The sequence below is a fragment of the Mesocricetus auratus genome, unplaced genomic scaffold, assembly GCF_017639785.1.
Source record: "Mesocricetus auratus isolate SY011 unplaced genomic scaffold, BCM_Maur_2.0 Super-Scaffold_100015, whole genome shotgun sequence".
NCBI lineage: Eukaryota > Metazoa > Chordata > Mammalia > Rodentia > Cricetidae > Mesocricetus > Mesocricetus auratus.
This window is the reverse complement of record NW_024429198.1, coordinates 8,123,642-8,146,448: the sequence shown is the minus strand read 5'-3', so window position 1 is coordinate 8,146,448 and position 22,807 is coordinate 8,123,642. Positions and strand designations below refer to the sequence as shown.

At 44.7% G+C, this 22,807-nt stretch overlaps 1 pseudogene; it reads right to left on the bottom strand.

Annotated features, from left to right (window-relative positions):
• Positions 1-10,086: 10,086 nt before the first annotated feature.
• Positions 10,087-21,890, bottom strand: LOC101828478 (annotated as a pseudogene).
• Positions 21,891-22,807: the final 917 nt, after the last annotated feature.

Here is a 22,807-nt window from a genome sequence, read left to right as displayed (position 1 = left end):
CAATCTTATCCCTTTTTTATTTTTATTTTTTTGGGGGTTTTTGAGACCATTCCCTCCTTTCAGATGACTTTAACCTAGTTGACCTAAAACTATCCAGTGCTCCCATCTACAGGAAAGGGAACTCACCTGGCTTCTGACTATAAAAATACTCATAAAGGAAGTACATTAACTCCATGTTGATAATACTCTTCTCCAGTTGCATTAAGTTTGGTAACATGTAGGCAATATAGCAGGAAATGAGAACTGCCACACATTTCAGGTAGAAATATAAAACACTGCTCCAGCAGTCCCTCTTCTCTGACTTCACATCCTGGATGTGTCTGCCTTTGTGTAAAATGGCACATAAATGTGGTTGATGCCGTGTCATTGTTTGAGGAAGTAAAAGGCTGGAAATAATCACCAGAGAAGCTTCCTCCTGCAGCAGATGGGAACAAATACAGAGACCCACAGCCAGCCATTATGCAGAGAGTGAGAGAGAGACCTTGGAACACACAGCTCTAAATGACACAGTTCCATCAAATCCCTCTCCTCATAGCTGAGGGAACCCCATGGAAGAGGAGGAAAAAGAGTGTGAGCCAGAGGGGATGGAGGATGCCAGGAGAACAAGGCCCTCTGAGTCAATACAGGAGAACAAGGCCCTCTGAGTCAATACAGGAGAACAAGGCCCTCTGAGTCAATACGTGCAATGCTCACAGGAACTCAGACCCAGGCAGCAAGCACAGGGCTGGCACAGGTCTGCACCAGGGCCTCTGTGTACATCATAGCTTTGAGTGTAGGGCTTTTATGATACTCTTGAGGTGAAGGAGTGGGTGTCTGAATCTTGTGCCTTCTCTTATTGGGTTGTCGTATCCAACTTTGATGTGATGGTTTTTGTTTTATCTTATTATATTTTATTTTGCTATGTTTTGTTTTGTGTCCCAGAAGTCTGTTCTTTTCTAAAGAGAGACAGAAAGGGAGTGGATCCAAATGGGAGGGGAGGGGAGGGAGGGGCCTGGGAGGAGCAGAGGAAGGGGAAACTGTCATCAGGATATATTGTATGAGAAAAGAATCTATTTTTAATAAAAAGGAAAAAAGAAAATACCAAGTCACAAAAAAAAAGAGCAAAAACCGCAAGGGGGTGGTAACGCATGCCTTTAATCCCAGCACTCAGGAGGCAGAGGCAGGCGGATCTCTGTGAGTTCGAGACCAGCCTGGTCTACAAGAGCTAGTTCCAGTACAGCCCCCAAAGGCACAGAGAAACCCTGCCTCAAAAAACAAAACAAAACAAAAAAGAGCAACAACAAGCAGCTCAGTATCTCACGTTATTGTATGAGGCATTCGTTATACATTTAAACTATCAGGCTAAACATCCTTGAAAAATTCCTTAGGCTATCAAGGAGAAGTTATGACTGAAGAATTAAAGCTGCAACTATCTTTAATAAATATAACCAATACCAAAAAAGAGTAGAAATGCAAAGGATATACTACAAAATATACATTAATATGGCCTTGTAATTGTAGCCTACACAAGGTGAGGTTTTTTTTTTTAAGCTAATTATCATGGTTAATCTTGGTTGTCAACTTAATTAGACCTGAAATCAGCTGAAAGGCAGAGAGATCACAGGGCACACCTGTAAAGGTTGTCTGAATGGGCAAGTTGTCCCCTCAATGTAGACAATGCCTTCTGGTGGCAGACCAGATAAAAGCAGGTCTAAGAAGCTTAGGTTTTTTGCCTGCTTTTCTTCACTGTCACTGGTAAGTTAATCTACCCTATTGCTGCTGCTGCTGCTGCTTTTGGCTACACTCTTTCACTGATTCCACAACTCAGCTTCTTTGGACTTCCAACATCAACTAAAGATCAACGGCTCTTCAGGAATCCTCCAAGACTTTGGTGCCAGACTGACACCCAGTCTCAAGGAACGAGCAGCTACTGGATTCTCACCCTTTCCGGTGTCAGACGGCCATCTTAGGAAGACCCTAATTGTGTCGTGTAAGCCAGTCTAGTAAGCATTCTTGTAATATAGGTCCTGTCCCTCTGTAGAGCCTTGACTAAGATACCACCTGAAAGATGATTTATTAGGACTCAGGATATAGCATAAAGGAAACAGCAAACAGACTCCAAGTTATAAAGGCTCTTGCAAATCAGCGATATTCAGTTTTGGACCTCCGACATGATTAGTATGAGAGACCTAAGTTTCAAAAGTATGGTTAAGGTAAAAGACACATGAATCATAAAAGAGGATATAAACCTAATTGTCTTTCTAGTTTTAACTTCCTAAGTTTTTTTTCCTGTTGGATAGGTACATCCAAACATAGCTGATAAGTGGATGTGTAGAAGCCGGTGTGAAGCATCATAGGTTGAGAATGGCTGTCCTAACTGTATATAAGTTTCATGAGATTTATAGACTGGCTAATCTTGCTAGGTGATTTTTTTATTTGCAAATTCTGTGTAGTAAACTTTTAATTAAAAAGAAAAGCCTGGAAAGAACCCAAGACTTTCATCAGTAGAATGGAGGGTTAAGTAAACTGCAGAAACACCTGCTTGATGGAAACCCAGGAACTGTGAAGATGAATGCGGAAACTCCTGTGCTGTGTGCTAACACGGGACAGTCCCTGGCATATGTGGCATAGAGAAAAAGACAAAGAATGACAAAGAGCAGAACTGTTTGCGGTGTGTGGTGCTTCGCGTAAAATGGGGTTGGGGGACACAGACATGACATAGACAGACACACACTCATATTACCTTTGTTTTTACATGCTGTAGTTTTCTGTTTCTGACAGGGTCTGAGTGAATAGACCTGGTCTGGCCTGGAACTGATTGTATAGACCAGACTGGCCTTGAACCCAAATGCTGGGATTAAAGACATGTGTCAATATGTTCAGCCATACACACCCTAAAAAGCTCTATGAATGGGGCTGAAAGGTGGCTCAAGGTTAGGAGTGCTGTTCATCCAGAGGTCCTGAGTTCAGTTCCCAGCAACCACATCGTGGCTCACAGCCACCTGTAATGGGATTTGGTACCCTCTTCTGCTGTGCAGGCATTATATGCAAGTAGAACACTATATAAATAATAAATAAATATTTTTTTTAATTCTATAAATGTAAGAAGCCCTGAACAGGTGAAGTTCTGAGTGAATGTGTGTTGTCGAGATGGACAACAGGCATGTCAAGGACCCTAATGCCTTAGACACATGGGAAACGGCGAAGCCTTCCTTCCTGGTCCAACTGCCAATGTTGATAGTATGTGCAGAAAATGTCCACGGTGGCTTTCCTTCCCACCCAGTGGTTTTAAAGCCTGAAGATGACTGCTCCCCAAAAAAGACTGCTCCCAACAGAAACTACCCCTATTGAGCTTAACCAAACCTGCCTCCTCATTCAGCTGTGTATAAACACTGCCGCCTTCCTTCCTCGCCCCCTTCCTTGTTCAACTGTGCGCAAAACTCTCAGCTCTGTTCAACTGCATATAATAAACACTCTGAGCTTGTAGAAAGGAGCACAACTTCTAATTGGTCTTAGTAATAAAAATCCGGAGTCAGACACAGGGGTAAATGCTGAAAAATCCGAGAAGCAGTCAGCCACTAGTTCTTCCCTCTACCGAATCCTCAGACCAAAGGGGCGATCCTGTCCCTATGAATCCTCAAACTGAATGTCTAGACTGAATGTTCTGAGTATTATATTCCTCTCTCTGCCCAGTCATACCACTCCTGTCTCTGCCTCCCTTATGCTGGGATCAAAGGTATGAGCTCTGTTTCTCTTTGAGACTGGATCAATCTAGTGCAGCCCAGGGTGGCCTTAAACTCACAGAGATCTGTCTGCCTCTATCTCCCAAGTGCTGGGACCAAAGGTGTGTGCCACCACAGCCTGGCCTCTATGGCTAGCTAACCAGTGGCTTGGCTCGGCACTCTGATCTTCAGGCAAGCTTTATTTGTTAGATCACAAACAAAAGTCACCATAGCAGAGTGCTGATGTCTCTCCATCAGAGAGACCTTCCACCGGATTGCAGCTTTTCTGTGTTTGTTCCTCATTCCCTCAACTCCCCAGTCGCGTCCATCCCCGGAGTCATGCTAGACGAGACAGAAAGACACAGAGGAAACAAACAGGGGTCACAGGGTATGGGATAGGCACGGGGATGTAGATTAACACTGGGGCCATGTGTTATTTGTTCTATGGAACATATTTTTTAAAGTCTATACAGGTGTGTGTTTGTATTTGTATTCACTCTTACGTTTGCCATTTGAAATGCCAGCTCTGTTGAGACATAATCCATATACCACATAGTTCAGCCAAATGGCACAAGTGGCTTTTGGTATATTCACAAAATTGCAAAGCATCAAGCAAACAATTTAGAATATTCCCATCATTCTACCTTCTCCCAAGGTACATGTCCTCTAGCAGACACTTCCTACCCCCCCACCCGGCTCCCCCAGCTCTACTTTCTGCCTCTGTGGATCTGCCCATTGTATGAGGTGTTGGCTCCTGCTTTCTCTTCCTGTACAAATTAATCCACGTGTTCATTTACAGGTACTTCTGCTTACTTTGCAGCAATCCAAACATCTCCAACTGTCACCATACTTTATTTAGCTTCACTTCTATAAATGTTCTATGGCAGTAACAAATGACATCTGCCAACTTCCCCCATGGCCACTGTCCTTAGCTGACGTGGGAATTCTCACTAGCTTCCTGCTGTTTCCCCTCTGACTCTCTGGTTCTCCTGATGCTTCCCCTGCCACAGTACTCCTCAGGGTACAGTCCTAGGACCACTACCTACGGGTTTGTCTCTTCTCTGTCTCTCTCTCTGTCTCTGTCTCTCTCTGTCTCTGTCTCTCTCTTTGTCTCTGTCTCTGTCTCTCTCTCTCTGTCTCTCTGTCTCTCTCTCTGTCTCTGTCTCTCTCTCTGTCTCTGTCTCTCTCTCTGTCTCTGTCTCTCTCTGTGTGTCTCTTTCTGTCTCTCTCTCTCTTTGGGCGAGCCTGCTGTGTGTGTGCACGCTGTGGTGTATGCGTGCAGGTCAGAGACGAACCTTGTAGAGTCAGTCTCTCCTTCCATCATGGGTTCCAGAGATCTAAGTCGGGTTGTCAGGTCTGACTGGCCACCGCTTTTCCCCTCTCAGTCATCCCCCCATCCCTCTGGTTGTTTCTAGTGCATCATAAAACGTAAACATTGCATGTTGTGCATAATGTATAGCTGCCATGATGTTTTGTCAGGGAATAAAGACAAGGATTTGATAACTTTCTAATTTTTTTTTTGGACATTGGCTAAATTTGCAGATTCAAAACCTGTGAAGGCAGAGAGACAACTCGATTTGCCTGGATTCAACTTGAAACTTACTAACCAAGCATGCCTGTGCTACTTCAAAGAACCAGAGTGTGGCCCAGAGGTGGTTTATATGCTTAGAATCTTTCACTCCTACATGCCCTTCCCAAATCAAAAGGCAATGTCAATTTCTCCATTTCTTAAGCCAGAGCAGGCCTGAGACGGCCTCAAGCCATGGGTTTTGGTGAAAAATAGTTGCACAACTTCTAGGGTTAGACTATCAAAACTTGTTTTTTTTTTGTTTTTGTTTTTGTTTTTTTTGTCTTGGGATGCTGACTCCAGGAAGGCAGGCAGCAAGTTGTGAGGAAATATGGTTCCCTGTGGGAAGCTCCTGTAGACAGGGACTTCGGGCTGTGGACCATGGCCCTAACTGAGCTCTCAAGTACTTGGCACGCCTTGTTCGTGAAGTAGCTTGAAAATGAAGCCTTTAGCCTTTGGTTGAGTCATCCCTGCCGATGCCCTGTGAAGCACATATGGCTACTGAGTCATGAGAAATAGAGATCTGGAATATCTACCAGGGATAAGTCATTGATGCTAGAAATACAGCTCTGTGATAGAGTGCTGGCCTTTGTGCACGAGACCAAGGGTTTGATCCCCAGGGATGCAAAAATAAGATAAAATACATAGAAGTAATTGGGTCAAGAAGAGGAGGAGGAGAGGGAGGAGGAGGCGAGGAGTAAAAGGTGTTTTCTTGGTTCAACCTTCTCCAGAGCAGGGTCTGACAATGCATTCATGCTCCACTTAACCACAGGGCAGTTCTGAGAAAAAATGTCTTCTTTGGAACCGGGTTAGTTTGGGTCTGGTGTAGCCCAGGCTGGCCTTAAACTCTCTGTGTAGCTGAAGATGGCCTTAAAATCCTGATCCTCCAGCCTCCAGCTCCAAAGAAATGGGATTACAGGAGTAGTACACCACCATTCTCAGCTGAGAACAGAGTCTGAAGTGATTTCATCTCTATGCAACCATCACAGCATGTACTCTCTATAGCGTAAGGCAGCTAAGACGTCTGTGGGCCATGCTCATTGACTAGTGCTTTTATAGTGCTTCATTCTCTGGAGGCTAATCCATGTCAGTAACTGAATTATTATTAATTGTCTATAGGGTTCATAACTCCCCTACCAACTTTCAAGTAACTTAGCAAGAGTTTACTCTGTAACTCGTTTTGTAGGCTGGGAGCGTTGGGAAAAAGCCTGGTCCCATCATTGGACACCAGGATCTGGAGCCATCAGGCTGAGAAAAATAATTGGATAAATGCTATTCACTTGAGTAGTAGTTGTCATAGGCTGGGGAGATGATTCGGCCAGTAAAGTGCTTGCTGCACAGATCTGGGCACTGGAGTTCAGTACCCAGAACCCATATAAAAACCTGGACATTCCAAAACAATACAGAGAAACCCTGTCTCATAAAAAACAAACAAACAAAAAACAAACAAACAAAAAACCTGGACAAGCTGGGAGTTGGTGGCACATACCTTTAATCCCAGCACTCGAGAGTCAGAGGTAGGCAGATTTCTGAGTTTGATGCCAGCCTGGTCTACAGAGCAAGTTCCAGGACAGCCAGAGATATATAGAGAATCCCTGTCTCAAGAAACTCTGTCTCAACCCTCCCCAAAAAACAAAAACAAAAACAAAAAACGTGGACATAATGGTGTAGCACTTGTAATCCCAATGCTGGGAAGGCTGAGACAGGAAGATCTCTGAGGTTCACTGACCAGCCAGCCTATTGTAATTGGTCAGCCCTAGGACCTAGTGAGAAATCCTGCCTCAGGTGAGAGGCCTGAGGAGATGAATCAGTGGATAAGGTACTTGCTGTGGAAGTATGAGGACCTGAGTTCAGATCCCCAGAATCCACATGAAACTCAGAGCTCCTGCTGGGAGTGGGGAGGTAGAGACATAAGAATCCTCTGGCTTGGAGGCCAGCTGGCCTGGCTTCCAAAGGCGTGAATCATCTCAACTGATCGTTCAGTCAGTTACAGATTGAACAAAGCATGGAGCAAGAGATCCTGTCTCAAACAAGGTAGAAAGCAGGGACCCACATCTTAAGCTATTCTCCAACCTCTAACATGTATGCCATGGCATATACATATCTGTATTCATAGAGGTACACATGTACACACATAGAGGTGAAAGAGAGGAAGGGAGGGAGGGAGGGAAGGAAGGAAAGAAGGAGGGAAGGAAGGACAGAAGGAAGAATTGACAGTTCCTAAGGAATGATACCTGAGGTTGACCTCTGACCTCTACACGCACCTCAGTACACACACACACACACACACACACACACACACACACACACTACCAAAGTGCTCATAAATCAGGGTCTGAAGAGATGTCTCAGCGGTTAAGAGCATTGTTTGATCTTCCAGAGGACCCAGCTTCAATTTACCCACAAGGCAGCCATAACCATCTATTATTCCATCCTAGGTGATCTGATGCCTTCCTGTGGCTTCTGTGGGTATTAGGCATTCTTGTGATGCATAGACATACAGGCAAATCACTCATAGAGTTAAAATAAAACAATTTACAAAATGAAATTAAAGATGATACTCAACATGACAATGTATAACCCATGAGCAACTATATTTTCTTTTTAAACTTTCTTAAAATTGCATGTACTGTGTGTGTGTGTGTGTGTGTGTGTGTGTGTGTGTGTGTGTGTGTGTGTGTGTGTGTGTGATGTAATGTCTCAAACCTGGGACAAATGGCTAAGGTACACATCAAAATGGACCTGGCCATCAGGCTCTCCCAACACCCCTCGGTCCCTACCTGTTAGACGGTACGGCTGACATACCCCAGCCCGTACCCTAAACTTCTCCAGCCTAGGGGCTGGGCTGCCCTTCCCCCCAGTTGTCCTTCCCTATAATCCAGCCATTTTGGTACCCTGTTCTTTGTCCACCCTTAACTCTCTTGGCTCTCCCCTCCCTCCTTTCCTCATGTGGACCAGTTTAGGGTCATGTTCACTTTGGACTCTCCCAGATGTCCCTGCTTGTGGCTACACTCTCCCTTTTAGCTACAATAAACCCTCTTCTCCACCTTACCTAGGAACAGCCATATCCTTCCATTTTTATTTCTTCTTTTCATTCACATACCACAAGTCCAGTGTGGAAGTCAGAGGACGACTTGTGGGAAGCTGGGGTTCTCTTCTGCCACGTGAGTCCCAGGGACTGAACGTAGGTCGTCAGGCATTCCAACAGGCACCTTCATCCGCTGAGTCGTCTCATCGTCACAACCTAAAACAGTTCCTCAGCATTTCTCTCTTTCACTGTGTTGGCATTTAAAGAATCTGAGTCAATTATTTTAAGAAATTTTCCCTACCTGTTCCAGCCCGGTGGTTCCCTCAGGCCTTGATTGAAGGATTTTATTTTGCAATTTGTTTTAACTGTAGAGTTCTTGAGGGTAGAGCTCATTATTTATTTATTTATTTTTTGGTCCTCCTATCAGGCATAGTGCTTAGACACCAAAGGTGCTTAAACAACTAGTTAACTGAAAGAATGGAAGGCTATTTGGGGTTCTTGCCTCACCCTCTCTCAAAAGTAACCCACCTGCTCTGCCTCCACAGAGCTTCTGGGTTTTTTTTTAATGTGCATATATGAGAGTATGTAGTGTGTGTGTGTGTGTGTGTGTGTGTGTGTGTGTGTGTGTGTGTGTGGTATGTACCCCTATACATCCTGCTTTCATTCCCTCAAGACAGGGTTTCCCACTAAACCTTGAGGTAGGCCAGCTACCAGCCAAGCCCGGGGATCCTCTGCCTCTGGCCACCATAGCACTAGGGTTACAGGGCCAAGTAGCTACACCTGGATTCTTACAAGGGGTTTGGGATCTGAAGACTTAGGTGGATGTGGAGAGTGAAAGTAAGGCTCAAAATTGTCCTTGTGTGAGGCTGGGGATCTCCAGGCACTTGCCTCATATCATAAGACTCTTGGCTCAGTTCCTAGTGCAAGGGGTAGAAAAAAAAACTGGGCAGGAAAAATCTTTATCAAAGTACACTGTTACGAGAAGATTTTCCTTTGCTAGCTGCTTTGGTTTATCCCCCGCCAGCCGCCTGGGCTCTGCCACCTTGTAGTCCCCAAATAAACACACAAGACGCTGTATTAATTATGAAGCTGTTGGCCTTGCTTGTTTCTTACTGGCTAGCTCTGACTTAAGTATTTACCCCATAATTGTTAATCTAAGTATTTCTCTTACCGGAGAATAGTTCCGGGCTTCCTACCCCATGGCGGTTACATGTCGAACTCTCTGTGTTTCTCCTTCCCAGAATCCTCCTGGACTCCTAGTCCCACCTATCTAGATTCCTATTGGCCAGCAGTGCTTTATTAACAAATGTACAGGACTTCCCCCATCAGTACACAGAATAGTTCTTAGGGAAAATAAAATAGCCGGCACCTGGAGTCAGATTTAAACAATTCCCTTTCGTTAGTGTGGTGGTTTGAATGAAAATGACCCCCATAGGCTCCTATATTTGAATATTTTTGTCCCCAGTGAGTGGAACTGTTTGGAGATTATTAGTAGGTGTGGCCTTGTTGGAGAAGGTGGGCTTTGAGGTTTCAAACACCTGAGTCAGGCCCAGGCTGTCTTCCTTGGCCTGCAGCTTGAGGAGCAGATGTGAGCTCCCAGCTACTTCTCCAGCACCATGTACTGGACGCCACCATGGTCCCCACCATGATGATCACGGACTAACCCCTGAAACTGTAAGCCAGCCCACAGTTAAATGCTTTCCTCTGCAAGTTGCCTTGGTCATGGTGTCTCTGTACATCAACAGAACAGTAACTGAGACACAGCACACATTTGTCCTCCAGCTGTGCGTCTATGCCGTGAGCACCGATGTTAGCTCGGTGGTGAGGTCAGTGCAGCCGAGGCCAGCCACTGCCTGTGAAGTCAGAGACACTGACGACCGACACTTCAGCACAGCCTTGCAGAAGTCTATTTGTGATGTACACAGGAGTGATCTACAGAAGACAACCTCATCAGAGGTGTGTGTGTAGGTGCACATGTATGCAGGTGTGAGTGCATGTGTGTGTCCGTGCATGTGCGTGTGTCTGTGTGGAGGCCAGAGGTCAACCTCAGGTGTCGTCTGTTAAGAGAAGCTTTTTCTTTGCTAGCCGCTTTGGTTTATCTCCTGCCAGTTGCCTGGGCTCTGCCGCTTTGTAGTCCCCAAATAAACACACAGGAGGCTGTATTAATTATGAAGCTGTTGGCCTTGCTTGTTTCTTACTGGCTAGCTCTGACTTAAGTAATTACCCCATAATTGTTAATCTAAGTATGTCTCTTACTGGAGAGGTTTCTGGGCTTCCTACCCCAATGGCGTTACATCTCGACTCTCTGTGTTTCTCCTTCCCAGAATCCTCCTGGACTCCTAGCCCCACCTATCTAGATTCCTATAGGCTCAACAGTACTTTATTGACAAATAACAGGCAAATAACAGGACTTCCCCAACAGTCGTCCCTCAGGAGCCATCCTCCTTGTATTTTGAAATAGGCTCTCTCATTGGCTTGGATCTCTTCAGGTAGGCTGGCTGGCCAATGAGAAGCAGAGCTCCGTCCATCTCTGCCTGTGCTGAACAGGGATTATAAATGTTACCACACCCAACTCTCAAGGAGGTGCTAGGGAGTGAACTCAGGTCCTCATGCTTTCTTTACATGGCAAGCACTTACCCTGCTCCCCAGCTCCTCATCTGAATTGTAGCCTCTGATGTCATGAAATTTTTATGGTATGATTTTTGGCTTTTCAATCACATTTTGGCTTATATGACTAAGTAAAGCTCGCTGGTTTATTATATAAAATACAAACTTAGCTGGGCAAAAACATATGCTTGCCTATATAATTGAACTTAATGACTATCTAAAGCTTTCCTTCTGCCTTTGTCTGAAAATATAATCCCTATTTTGGGGCAGAACTGCCAATTTACTTAATTTAGTTGATTTGTTTTTCGCTTCTCAGAGCTGCTGTAGAAGGAAGCTGGCTCAAGTCCTACGAAGGGATAGCCTGGAGGCAGGAGAGCTGGGAGGAGTTCCTGTAATTTTATACCTCCGTATGCATTTTAAATGTAAATCGGGAAGGCATATACTTTAGGGGAAGAGCACTTGCCTAGCTTGTGTAAAACTCTGGATTGAATGCTCACACTTCAAAAACTAAACAAGAAAACAATTAAACATAAGCTGGACTTTCTTCAACCTGGCAGCAGGCTTTGGTGTCCAACTCCATCTCCTCTGGATTTTTCATGGTGGAATGAGAAAACTGACTCCTGCATGTTGTCCTCCGGCTTCCACACAGACACTGTGGAGCATTCATGTTCTCCTCACCATAATACAGTAAACAAATTGAAATGTAATTTAAAAAGAAAAAAAGGATTGTTCCCATGGTGGTAAATGTATGTAACAAGACATTTTCTGTCCCTCCAGCCAGCTCCCAAATAACGACAGAGACTTAATATTAATGAAAGCCAGCCTTAGCTTAGGTTTGTCCTACTAGCTCTTATAACTTGATAGATCCCAACTCAACATTTTTACACACCTGGCAACTAGCCCATCACAGAGTAACTTGTCCTTCTGCCCTCTCCTGAGAAACTGGAGACTTCAAGATAAACTTAAAAGATAACACTCCCTGATCCAGGAACTAGCTCACCACATTCCTGCTCAATGTTTAACTGCACAATGCCCAAAGAATGCTTGTTTGAGATAACCTTCCTATCATTTAACTTCCTCATCCTTTGTTTATGATGTTTACCTAACTTCCGCATCCTTTATGATGTTTGTCTAACTCCCCCATTCAGTTTTTCCCTTTAAAAAATTCCCGACTGCAGCTACTAGGGGTCAAACTCCTCTGCCCCTGTGAGTATTATGACCTCGGCCCCAGTGCACTGGTTCCCCGAATAAACCTCATGTGCTTGCATCAAGAACGGTCTCTCTTGAATTATTGGGGCATTGGCTTATCCCGAGACTTGAGTGAGGGTCTCCCCACTCTGGGGGTCTTTCAAACTTAAATTAACCCATTAATATTAATCTATATTTTGCCTCATGGATTTTTACCTTATCTCTTTACTGCCAATTCTGCTTTCTCTACATGTCTTACTTTTCCTGAGCACCTAGATCCTCCTTCTCTTTCTCTCTCTACCTGGAAGTCCCGCCTATACTTCCTGCCTAGTTATTGACCATTCATTTCTTTATTAAACCAGTCCCACCAATACATCTTCACACAGTGTACACATAGGCCACAACATATGTTTAACCCCAGCTTACTTAGCAAGTTACAGTAAAAGGGTGAGTAAGGTTGAGGCTAACCTGGGAATAAACTTACTTCAAAATCCTACTTCAAAATAAAAAGGTTGGGGTGATCTCTGTAGAGTCAAGCTTACCCAACATAATCAAGATCCTGGCTTGATCCCAGTATTTTAACCAACCAATCAAAATTATTCCCCAAGACACGTCACAAACTCACATAGTGGAATCCCCCCAAATCTGCCAGGGCAGGGCTACAGTGTTCAGCTACTCCAGAGAGACTTCAAGACCAAACTGAGAACATTTTGACAGGAAGGCCCTGTCTTGGCCTTTGAAGCTCTCCTTCTTCACAGAACTCTTGGGATGCCGTGACCTTCTTTCTTGACTCCTCCAGAGCATGGCGAGGGTGTGGAGAAGGCCAGGTAGCTTTCTTCTTCCTCTCAACGGCCACCTCACCCCCTGTTCTATCACCTCGTGCCCTTGGGCCACAAAGGGAAACTGAGACAAGTGCGGGTGTCCACTAGAGAAGACTGCTTGGAGTCTTTATTAGCCAGCTAGATCCCAGTGTAACACTGAGCCTTTCTCAGGGTGAGCTTGTAAGTGCGAAAACCATGCCCTGGGCCAACACACTTCAGTTAACAAGAGCAGTCAGCCACTACAGAAGCCAAAAAGCAAGGTTAGTACATTTTGGGACTTTCCTGGAACTATGTCTTTTGATGGACTAGATCTTTGTTTTCATTTTGGCCGGTGGTACTGTCTATGTGCTAAGTTTTATGGCCTGAATAGAACTTCCATCATGGAGTCAGTTGTGCTAAGGTCTGGGGGCCTATTACAACAATGACCCTCTAGTGTCAGATTCCTCAAAACAGCTCTGTTTTTTTTTCAAGGCAGGGTTTCTCTGTGGCTTTGGAGGCTGTCCTGGAACTAGCTCTTGTAGACCAGGCTGGTCTCGAACTCACAGAGATCCTCCTGCTGCTGCCTCCTGAGTGCTAGGACTAAAGGCGTGTGCCACCACCACCTGACTCAGCTCTTTAAATTGTAAAGCATGAGGTCCTAACATTCCTCTGTTCACTCTTGTAACTCTGGGAGCAGAGGGAGTAGAGGCCAGACCCTGCCTTTGCTTCCCACAGATTCTTGTTCTTAGTGGACAGATCTTTCTCTTATCATTCCTTCCCTTGCCTTTTCTATTTTCTGAGACAGGATATCATGTATCCCAAGCTGGCTGTGGACTAGATAAGTAGCCAACAATGATTTTGAATGTCTGGTCCTTCTGCCTCCACCACCGGAGTTCTGGAATTACAGTCACATGCCATGATACCCAGTTTATTTGGTGCCAGCACTCTGTGCATGCCAGGCAAGTGTTCTATCAAATACACTACACCCCCAGACTGAGGATTTTTAATCAAGACTAGTGATAGGGAAAGGGGCCTTGATGCCTTCAGAACCTTCTCTAGACATTTACAATGGCCTTTCTGATAGCATAGAGAAAAAGCTGATTGCAGGAACAAAGTAACACATCCATTAAGTGTTTGGATTACTGACAACCACATTTTCTCCAACAGATGAATCATGGTCTGTATCCCATGTACATGATCTGTATCCTTGTAAAAGCCTGGGTCTGTCTTCTTAGCATCACTTACAGGGATCAATGGCCTTGGAGGTCATTGAGGATAGACCCCTACTGCACATAATTGGCTTTGTAAGAACTAAAATCTGGGGCTGGAGCAATGGCTCAGTGATTAAGAACACTGGCTGCCCTTCCAGAGGACTCTGGTTCAATTCCCAGCACCCACATGGCAGTTCACACCCGTCTGTAACTCTAGTTCCAGACATATGTACAGGCAAAACACCAATGCACATAAAATAAAAATAAATAAATCATTTTTTTAAAGATGGAAAGAAAATCCGATGTTCATTCTCAAAATAAAGCAACTTGAGTCAACTTTGGTCTAATTACAAATAAAGAAAAAAGCAACCCCATCAAACTCTGCTAGTCTGCCCCCCCTCAAAAAAAAACCTAGGGGTTTAGGGCAAAAGTTATTACAACCTGAAGATACAATGATCATGTGCTAATAAGCTTTAAAACAAACAGGATGTAACACAGAGACGAACCCATTATGCTGGCTGGTGGTGATACAAGCTTGAGTCATCTAGGAGGAGGAAGCCTCAACTAAGAAAATGCCCCCATCAGACTGGCCTGAGGGCAAGCCTGTGGAGCATTTTCTTGACTAGTGACTTATGTGGGTGGCCCAGCCCTTTTCAGGCAGTGACATACCTGAGCTGGTGACTCTATTGTAAGAAGGCAGGATGAACGGGCCATGAGGAGCAAGGCAGGAGAAACATTCTTGCACAGCTTCTGCTGAGTTCCTGCCTCCGAGTTCCTGCTTTGAGTTCCCTTCTGGACTTCCCTTAGGGATGGAGTGTGACCCGAGAGTTAATAGCTGAAATAAACCCTTTCCTCCCAAGTTGCTTCTGGTCTTGGTGTTTTAGCACAGCGGTGGAACTCCTGACCATGATACCCAGGCACAGTCTTTGTTAAGAAGGAGACAGGTGAGGCAGCACCCTCCTGGTTACTCAGCTGATGAGGAAATCAAGGAGGGGACCTGAGTTGGGCTTTTAAAACTGTCCTCTGCCCTCAGCCAGCAGGCCTGCCATTCTGGCTTCATACAGATATAACAGCAGCTGCTCTGTTCTCACTACGGAGGGTTCTCTTACTGGAGGGCGAAAGTCTTCGTTTCCCATTGTACAATCCCATGTTGGCTTTCATTATGTGACACTGTTCCTAGGGAGACATGAGAAAACATCCACTCATCCCAGATATGAAATCAATAACCGATGAAAATGTGGGTACTACTGAAGTCCAGTTTTGGTGAACCAATAAAGCGTTGCTGGGATTTCTTATAGGAATGGGGTGAGAATTACTTCCAGGACTCAAAGACAGCCGTATCTCACCCCAGCATGAGTGACAGCTCACTAAAACTGGAAACTTGAAGTGCACCACCCAGCCACAGGCAGTTCAACAGACTGAAGAGCATCCTTTCCAGATAGCTCAGTTGGTCTGGGCATCTTTCATGCAGTTCAGTTCTCAGCTCTTTCAGCAGCCCTTACTGCTTATATATGCTTAGAGAGGGAGGAGCCTAGTGTATCTGGCCAGTTTCAGGGACTTCCTGAAACTACTAAGTTGTTTACTTCCTGAGTTCAATGAGCTTCTCTATAGCATGATATGTCTATACCAGTAGACATCCTGTTGTGTTTTACTGAGCTTTTGCGCTCTAAGATGGGAATTTTAATTTTGGAAGAAAAGAATATATGGTCATTTTATTTTTCTAAAGTCTTTGGAACAGACAGTAGTGTGTATGTTCATACACATGTGCATATTTGTGTGTACACATGCAAATGGCATCCACATTCCTTAACACTATCCACCTTGGCTCTTTTGGACCTCTTACTGGCCTGGGACCACAAGCTGGAGCTGAGCAGCCCCGTTATCCTCTTGTTTCTGCTTGCCCAGTGGCGGAATTATAGATGCCCACCAGCCTGGCTTTTTAAATTTTTTAATTTATGTATGTGGATATTTTGCCTGCGTGTATGTCTGTACACCATGTGCATACCTGGTGCCTGAGATGCACAGAAGACAGTGTCAGATCCCCTGGAATATGAGCCATCCTGTGGGTTCTGGGAACCAAACATGGATGAACAACCAGTGCTCAGTCACCGAGAGTCTCTCCAGCCCCTTGGCTTTAGACGTTTGCTTAACTGCATTTATCTGTGTGTCTATGTGTTGAGGGTGTGTGTTGTGTGCTTTTATGTCACAGCACTAGTGTGGAGGTCAGACAACAGCTTTCAGAAGTCACTTTTCTCCTTATGATGGTGGGTCGCAGGGACCAGACTCAGATCGGCAGGCTGGTTGCCTCCCTCCCTCCCTCCCTCCCTCCCTCCCTCCCTCCCTCCCTCCCTCCCTCCCTCCCTCCCTCCCTCCCTCCCTCCCTCCCTCTCTCCCTCCCTCCTTGTTCTTCTCTCTCTCTCTCTCTTTTGTTTTTGTCTTTGTTTTTTTGAGACAGGGTTTCTCTGTGGCTTTTGGAGGCTGTTCTGGAACTAGCTCTTGTAGACCAGGCTGGTCTCGAACTCACAGAGATCTGTCTGCCTCTGCCTCCCGAGTGCTGGGATTAAAGGTGTGCACCACCACCACCCGGCTCCCTGGCTCTCTTCTAATGAGGGACTGGAACTCATGTCCCCCTGCTTGCTCAGAAGCACTTTCACTAACGGGGCTCTCTCCCCAGCCTAGACAGCACTCTGTGTTTGTTTGCAGTCCATCCACAGCTGTCTCAACCCTCTCTGTAGCCCAAGCTGGCTTTTATCTCCTGGTTTGCCTCCCACGTGCTGGGATGGCAGGAATGCTGAATTAACCCTTAACGGATCTGGCAACTGTGTGCCTTTGTTCCTTACCACAAAGCATCCAGCTACACAGCAATTTTGTGCTCTTTTGGAATTCCTGTCTCCATACTGGATGGGAGAGATGACTCAGATCCATTGTTTTGACCACTAATCAAAGTCCTGCAGGTTCAGAACTGGTTTTTACAAGATGTTGATTATGAAGGAGGGATAGCCCCAGTGACCTGCTAATATCTGACTAGCTACCTAATGCCGTTGGCTGGCAACAGGCCCAGACTGGGCCACTCTCAAACCTTACCCTGGTGTCTTGGATCTGGAAACAGGTGAAAGCAAATCTTTGCTAGTCTCAGAACTGACCACTACCGGGTAAGTGTCTTTCAGAGCCATATTCCCTTCACCTGAACCAGCGAAGGCCAAGGAGACAGAGTAGAGGAACGGAGAAAACCTGACCATGAAGATCCCTGAGATGAAGGAGTATATACAGCATTTGCGTGTTTCCAGTAACTGCTGGGGAGCTGCTGTTTTCTCAGGGTTCTTGGTTCGGAGCAGATGCTCATGGTGACTTCCTCCTTTGGGAAATGCATTATTGAGTTGGCTTTCAAAGAGGTAGAGGGATATATAAGTAATCCCTGAGTTCACTGTAGAAAAAAGAGCAGTTTCAAAACTGTATGAAGAGGTTCCTGGGGGACTAGAGAGATGCTTCAGTGGTTAAGAGCACTGACTGCTCTCCCAGAGGACCCAGAGTCCATCCTCAGCACTCTCATAACCATCTGTAACTCTAGTTCCAAGGCACCCAATTCCCTCTTCTGGTCTTTGACAAGAGGTGCACAAACCATACAAGCAGGCAAAACACCCATACACAGAAAATAATAAAGCAACAACAACAAAAAACAAAACAAACCAACAACAGCAAAAAGAAAAAGTTGTTGAAAGCCAGCAAGGACTACCTTTGCTTTCTGGTAACATCTCAACATTTTGGAATATTTTTCCTTCCATTTTTCTACAGATATACATAAATTAAATCATGATTTTTGTTTGGTGTGATTTTTTTTAAACCCATGCCTTTACCACTTACATATTATACTGTAGGCATTTCTTTTCTTTTCTTTTTTTCAGCTGAGACAGCGAGAAAAATGGTTTATTGTACACGAGTTACACTTGACCACAAGCCAGAACAGAACTAGTCCAGAATGTCATAGGTCCAGGGCAGAGGGCCAGTGGGACTGTTTGGTTTTAAAGAAGGCAGTCAATTCTCTGAGGTGGTCTCTGTGAGCAGAGGGTGATGTCCCAGGTCCACTGAGACAGTAGTAGCACACGGTCCAACAACTTGTACCAGCGTCCCGGCCTTCTTCTGCTCCCTCGGCCTTCTCGGGTGGACCAGATGGTTTCCTTGGACCTCTGCCTCATCTTTCTTCTCTTGCGCTTCAGCCTGCACATTTGCTTCTTCCTCACTTCTCTCTCACGGCGCAGGAGTCCTAAGGAAGATGATGCTAAGGCCAAGAGCACCATAGGCATTTCTATGCAATATCCTTCAAAATGTAACTACTGACCATGAGAATTAATGTCTTTGATATGGATCCAGCTCTGTGGGTATGAGCGCAGGGAAAGACTCCACTTGACTTTCCATTTCTTAGAGAAAGATCTGTGATGTAATTAATAGGAAAGAAGAAATTGGTCAACACGGAGAGGCAACATTGATCTCTGTCTAATGGGAGAGGAAAAGACCTGGTATGACGCAGTTTCCTTGGGAAATGTATCACTGGAAAAAAAAAAGGCCAGTGTTTTCTTTCTTCTTCACCATTGACCCAAACAGAGGGAAGTGGTTCTAGAAAGAAAATGTCAACATTTGCTAAGTACCCCTGTAACAGGTACTGTACACCTTAAACAGAAGTCTCCTTCAAAAGTACTCAAATATTTATCTCTAGTACTTAATTAACAAATGGGTATTTCTAAGTCCCTTATTGATACTGCAAGAGAAAAGACACAAGTATAAACCTAGGCAGAGTTTTACAGTAGATGAAACCAGTATTGTGTTAATATAAAACTTATTGTGAAGTGTCCAGGAAGGCCCCAGGCTGTCTGAATTGCCTTTCCTGGAGGCCAAACTCTATACACCTCATGGTTGGCAGGTGAGCAGCATGCAGATAGCTTCTGTTCTGGGATCTTTTCTCAAGACTCTGGGCATTGCTTCCACTTTGTGAAGGCAGAAAGGGATAGTGATGAAGGTCCCAAAAGGGAACTCACATCTTTATCCTAAGGTAATCAGAGGACCCTGTAGAATGTTTTGTGAGCCATTAAGCTGCTAAACTCTCTCTCTGCTCTGGTTGCTTCCTTGGAAATGTATCTTTTCATAATCCCTAACAATAATCTATAATCATTTGTCCATACACCCACAGATACCTGAAGTATTCATCCATTCATCCTTCATCAAGGAAGCTTCTCTTTGCAACAGATGGAGACCATCACAGAAAACCACAGCCAATCAAAATGCAGAGTTTGTGGAGCCCAGTCCCAGTGGATACATTTACAAAACACTCCTGCACCTAAGATTCACTGTTACAGGATATTTGTTTACACTGTGTGAAGAAGTGTCTATGTTTTGCCTCACCTGCCTAAAGCACCAGATTGGTTTAATAAAGAGCTAAATGGCCAATAGCTAGGCAGGAGAGAATAGGCGGGACTTCCGGGCAGAGAAAGGAATGCAGGGTTAGAATCTGGTGCAGCAGAAGATGATAGAGAGACATGGAGGTAGTCAGACATACAGAATAGAGGAGAGGTGCAAGCCACATGGCAAAACATGAATAGGAACAGGCTAATTTAAGTTATAAGAGCTGGTTGGGAATAAGCCTAAGCTAAAGGCCAAGCTTTATGTAATTAATAATAAGTCTCCATCTCCAGACTTTAAGCATTTAGGGCCATCCTTCAGCTTCTTATCAGAATAGCAGTCAATCTTCTCTTTAAGCCCAGAAAACTTGCAAGCGATGTGAGCCATGTGAAAATCCAGGACAGGGCCATAACCAGCACTAATTTGCCCTGGATGGTTCAGGATAATTGCCTGAGCAGTGAAGCCAGTGGCTTCCACTATGGGTCACTTTGCTGTCACCAGCAACATCGCCACATCCAACAAGTTTGACAAACACAATATTCACATTGAAGCCGAGATTGTCCCCACAAAAGAGCTTTACTCACAGCCTCATGGTACATGTCAGCAGACTTTACCTCAATTGTCAACACTGACTGGAACAAAGGTAACCACCATGGCTAGGTTAGAGAACGCCAGTATCCACTCTGCCCTGATACCACCAAGTTTACACATTCCTCGGAGGGACAGCCACGGAGATTTGTTGGTTGGATGAGTTGGTGGCAAGATAAAATCCAAAGCTCCCAGCAATGTGATTCCACTAGCATCCCCATCTTTACAGGTGACTTGCCATGTCTTGCACCAAAACATATTATCGTTTGGCTCCAGCACACTGCCACTCTTCTAGCTAGAACCTGGTACAAATGTTACTGTGTCAGGGTTGGAGCCAGCTCTCTTAATGTGGGTTCTGATCTCTTTAACAGCATCCTCCCATCTCTTCTGGCTGTAGGGTGGCTTAGTGGGATCCGGCATGGACCACATGCCCATCACTGTTGCTTGACAAAGTTCCAGCATTTCAACATTGCCAATGACACCTCTCTGCCACCTTCTTTTTTTTTTTTTTGGTTTTTACGAGACAGGGTTTCTCTGTATTGTTTCGGAGGCTATTGGTCCAGCGTGGCCTCGAACACACAAAGATCCGCCTGCCTCTGCCTCCCGAGTGCTGGGATTAAAGGCGTGCGCCACCACCGCCCGGCTCTCTGCCACCTTCTTAACTTTCATTTTTTAATGATTCTCACTGTGTGATGGGAGGTTCCTTATGCCTTTTCCTTTGGGACATTTTGTGTGAGTTTTGGTGAAGGATGAGAATATATACAATGACAATCACTAAACAATTCTTTGGAAACAATCCCTGCCACTGTGAAACTATATTATGGACTGATAATTCTGCCTACTCCCTACACAGGACTTCCCATTGTGCCCCTGCCTGATTATATCAATAATAGAGAGGTTAAAGATTTACTAACTGGGCAGTAAGAGGGCACCTGGCAGCGCTACTTAACCTCAGAGGACAATAGGCATTTAGATTCTCACTAGACTTATTTATTTTTGCTTCAAGAAAAACGCTATAATGACAATGATGATCACTTTCATCCTGGCATTATTAAGGCTACTTTCAGTACTGCTTATGGTTAACTATGATGCAATTATAGAGTATTATATAAGGTAAGCCTATTTTCAATAAATGGGAAACCATGTTGATTCAGTCTCAGATCATATCAGTCTCCTTTCTTGCAGACTCCACACCTCCTCTTTGGGACATGAACCTGCTGGAGCTGGACTCCAGCAGGAATCCATTTTGCTAGCACCAACAATTAGCTGTTTGATGCCTAGCTTCCAACTCACTAACACCAACAGCAAGTCTGGACTGCACAACCAACCTGATTTGTGACTGAAATAATGTTTTTGATAAAAATCTCTGTATCCTGGAGCATCAATGGTAGTGACACAATATATGCTAGTCTCAGATTTCCATAGGGAGATGTCAATAGTGATACCACATTCACACTCAGCTTTCAGTTTGTCCAAGGCTCAGGTGCACTTGAAGGAGCCTTTTCCCATCACAGAAGCCTACTTTTCAAACTGTACAATGGTTAATTTGTCAACCCGCCACGACACTGTAGACTGGATGGCCAGCAGTGGTAGACCAGATGGCCAGCAGTGGTAGACTTGCCTGAGTAATGACAATGCTGATCCACGTCTTTTCCTTTCTGGTTTTGGCTTTGAGTTAGCAATCATGGCATTTTTACAAAGCCTGCATTCTAATAGAAAACTCATTGCAAAAAAAAAAAAACAGACATTGCTTCTTCCATGTGTATTTACTAAGTTGAATCAGACAGCCTGGTTATAGTGCTGACCCATTGCTTCAGTATCCTAGAGAAGGCTTCATGTTCAAATGAAGTTTGAAAGCCAGGAGCTAGAATGGAAAGGACTCAGAAAAGAAAATGTGGTCCAGGTGGAGACAGTCTAACAAAAAAAAGTGCGGCACTGTGATCCAAACTCAGGATTCATCATAGCCTGGGTGTTCATTGAGTGCATATCCATTGGAATTCTTGTGTCTCGGTCACTTTGCAGTCATGGGCATCCATTGGAATTTCTGTGTCTCAAGTCACTCTTCAGCCATGGGCATCCTTTGGAAGTCCTGTGTCTCAGTCACTCTTAGCCATGGGCATCCTTTGGAATTTCTGTGTCTCAGCCACTCTTCAGCCATGGGTGGTACCCTTCAGAAGACCTGTGTCTCAGTCACTCTTTGTCTTAATAGCTTAGCTTCTTTCTGCCTGAGTCAGACCTGGATACGTCTGCCTTATTCCTGGAGCACACTGAGCCTTTATTCCCTGGCGTCTGCTATGTTATTATGAAGAAAACCGACAACTTTTGAATCTGCTCACACAGGAGATGAATGTATCAAACTGGTTCTGCACAGGCAGGAAATGGCTTGCTATGTTTTCCTTACCACCTACTGGAAACAGATGCTGTTTAATTTCTTGGCTTTTCACTAATCTTGCAAAAGTCACAAAACATTTCTAGGGCTCCACAGCTTAGAGGATTTGGGGGTTGGAGCAGGGCTGCCACCCATGATTCAAAGGTTGTTAGAGGTTCTTAAAATCAGATGGCAGCCATGGGAGTACTCTGTATATTAAAGGCATTACAAAGATATTTTATTTAATAAAAGTTCAAATTTAGATTAAGGAATAAATCCCTTAATCATTCAGTTAATGCAGTGTGTATATAAAGCAAGGGACAGTGTGGGTCGAATCTTCGATTCTGGAAAGTCAGCC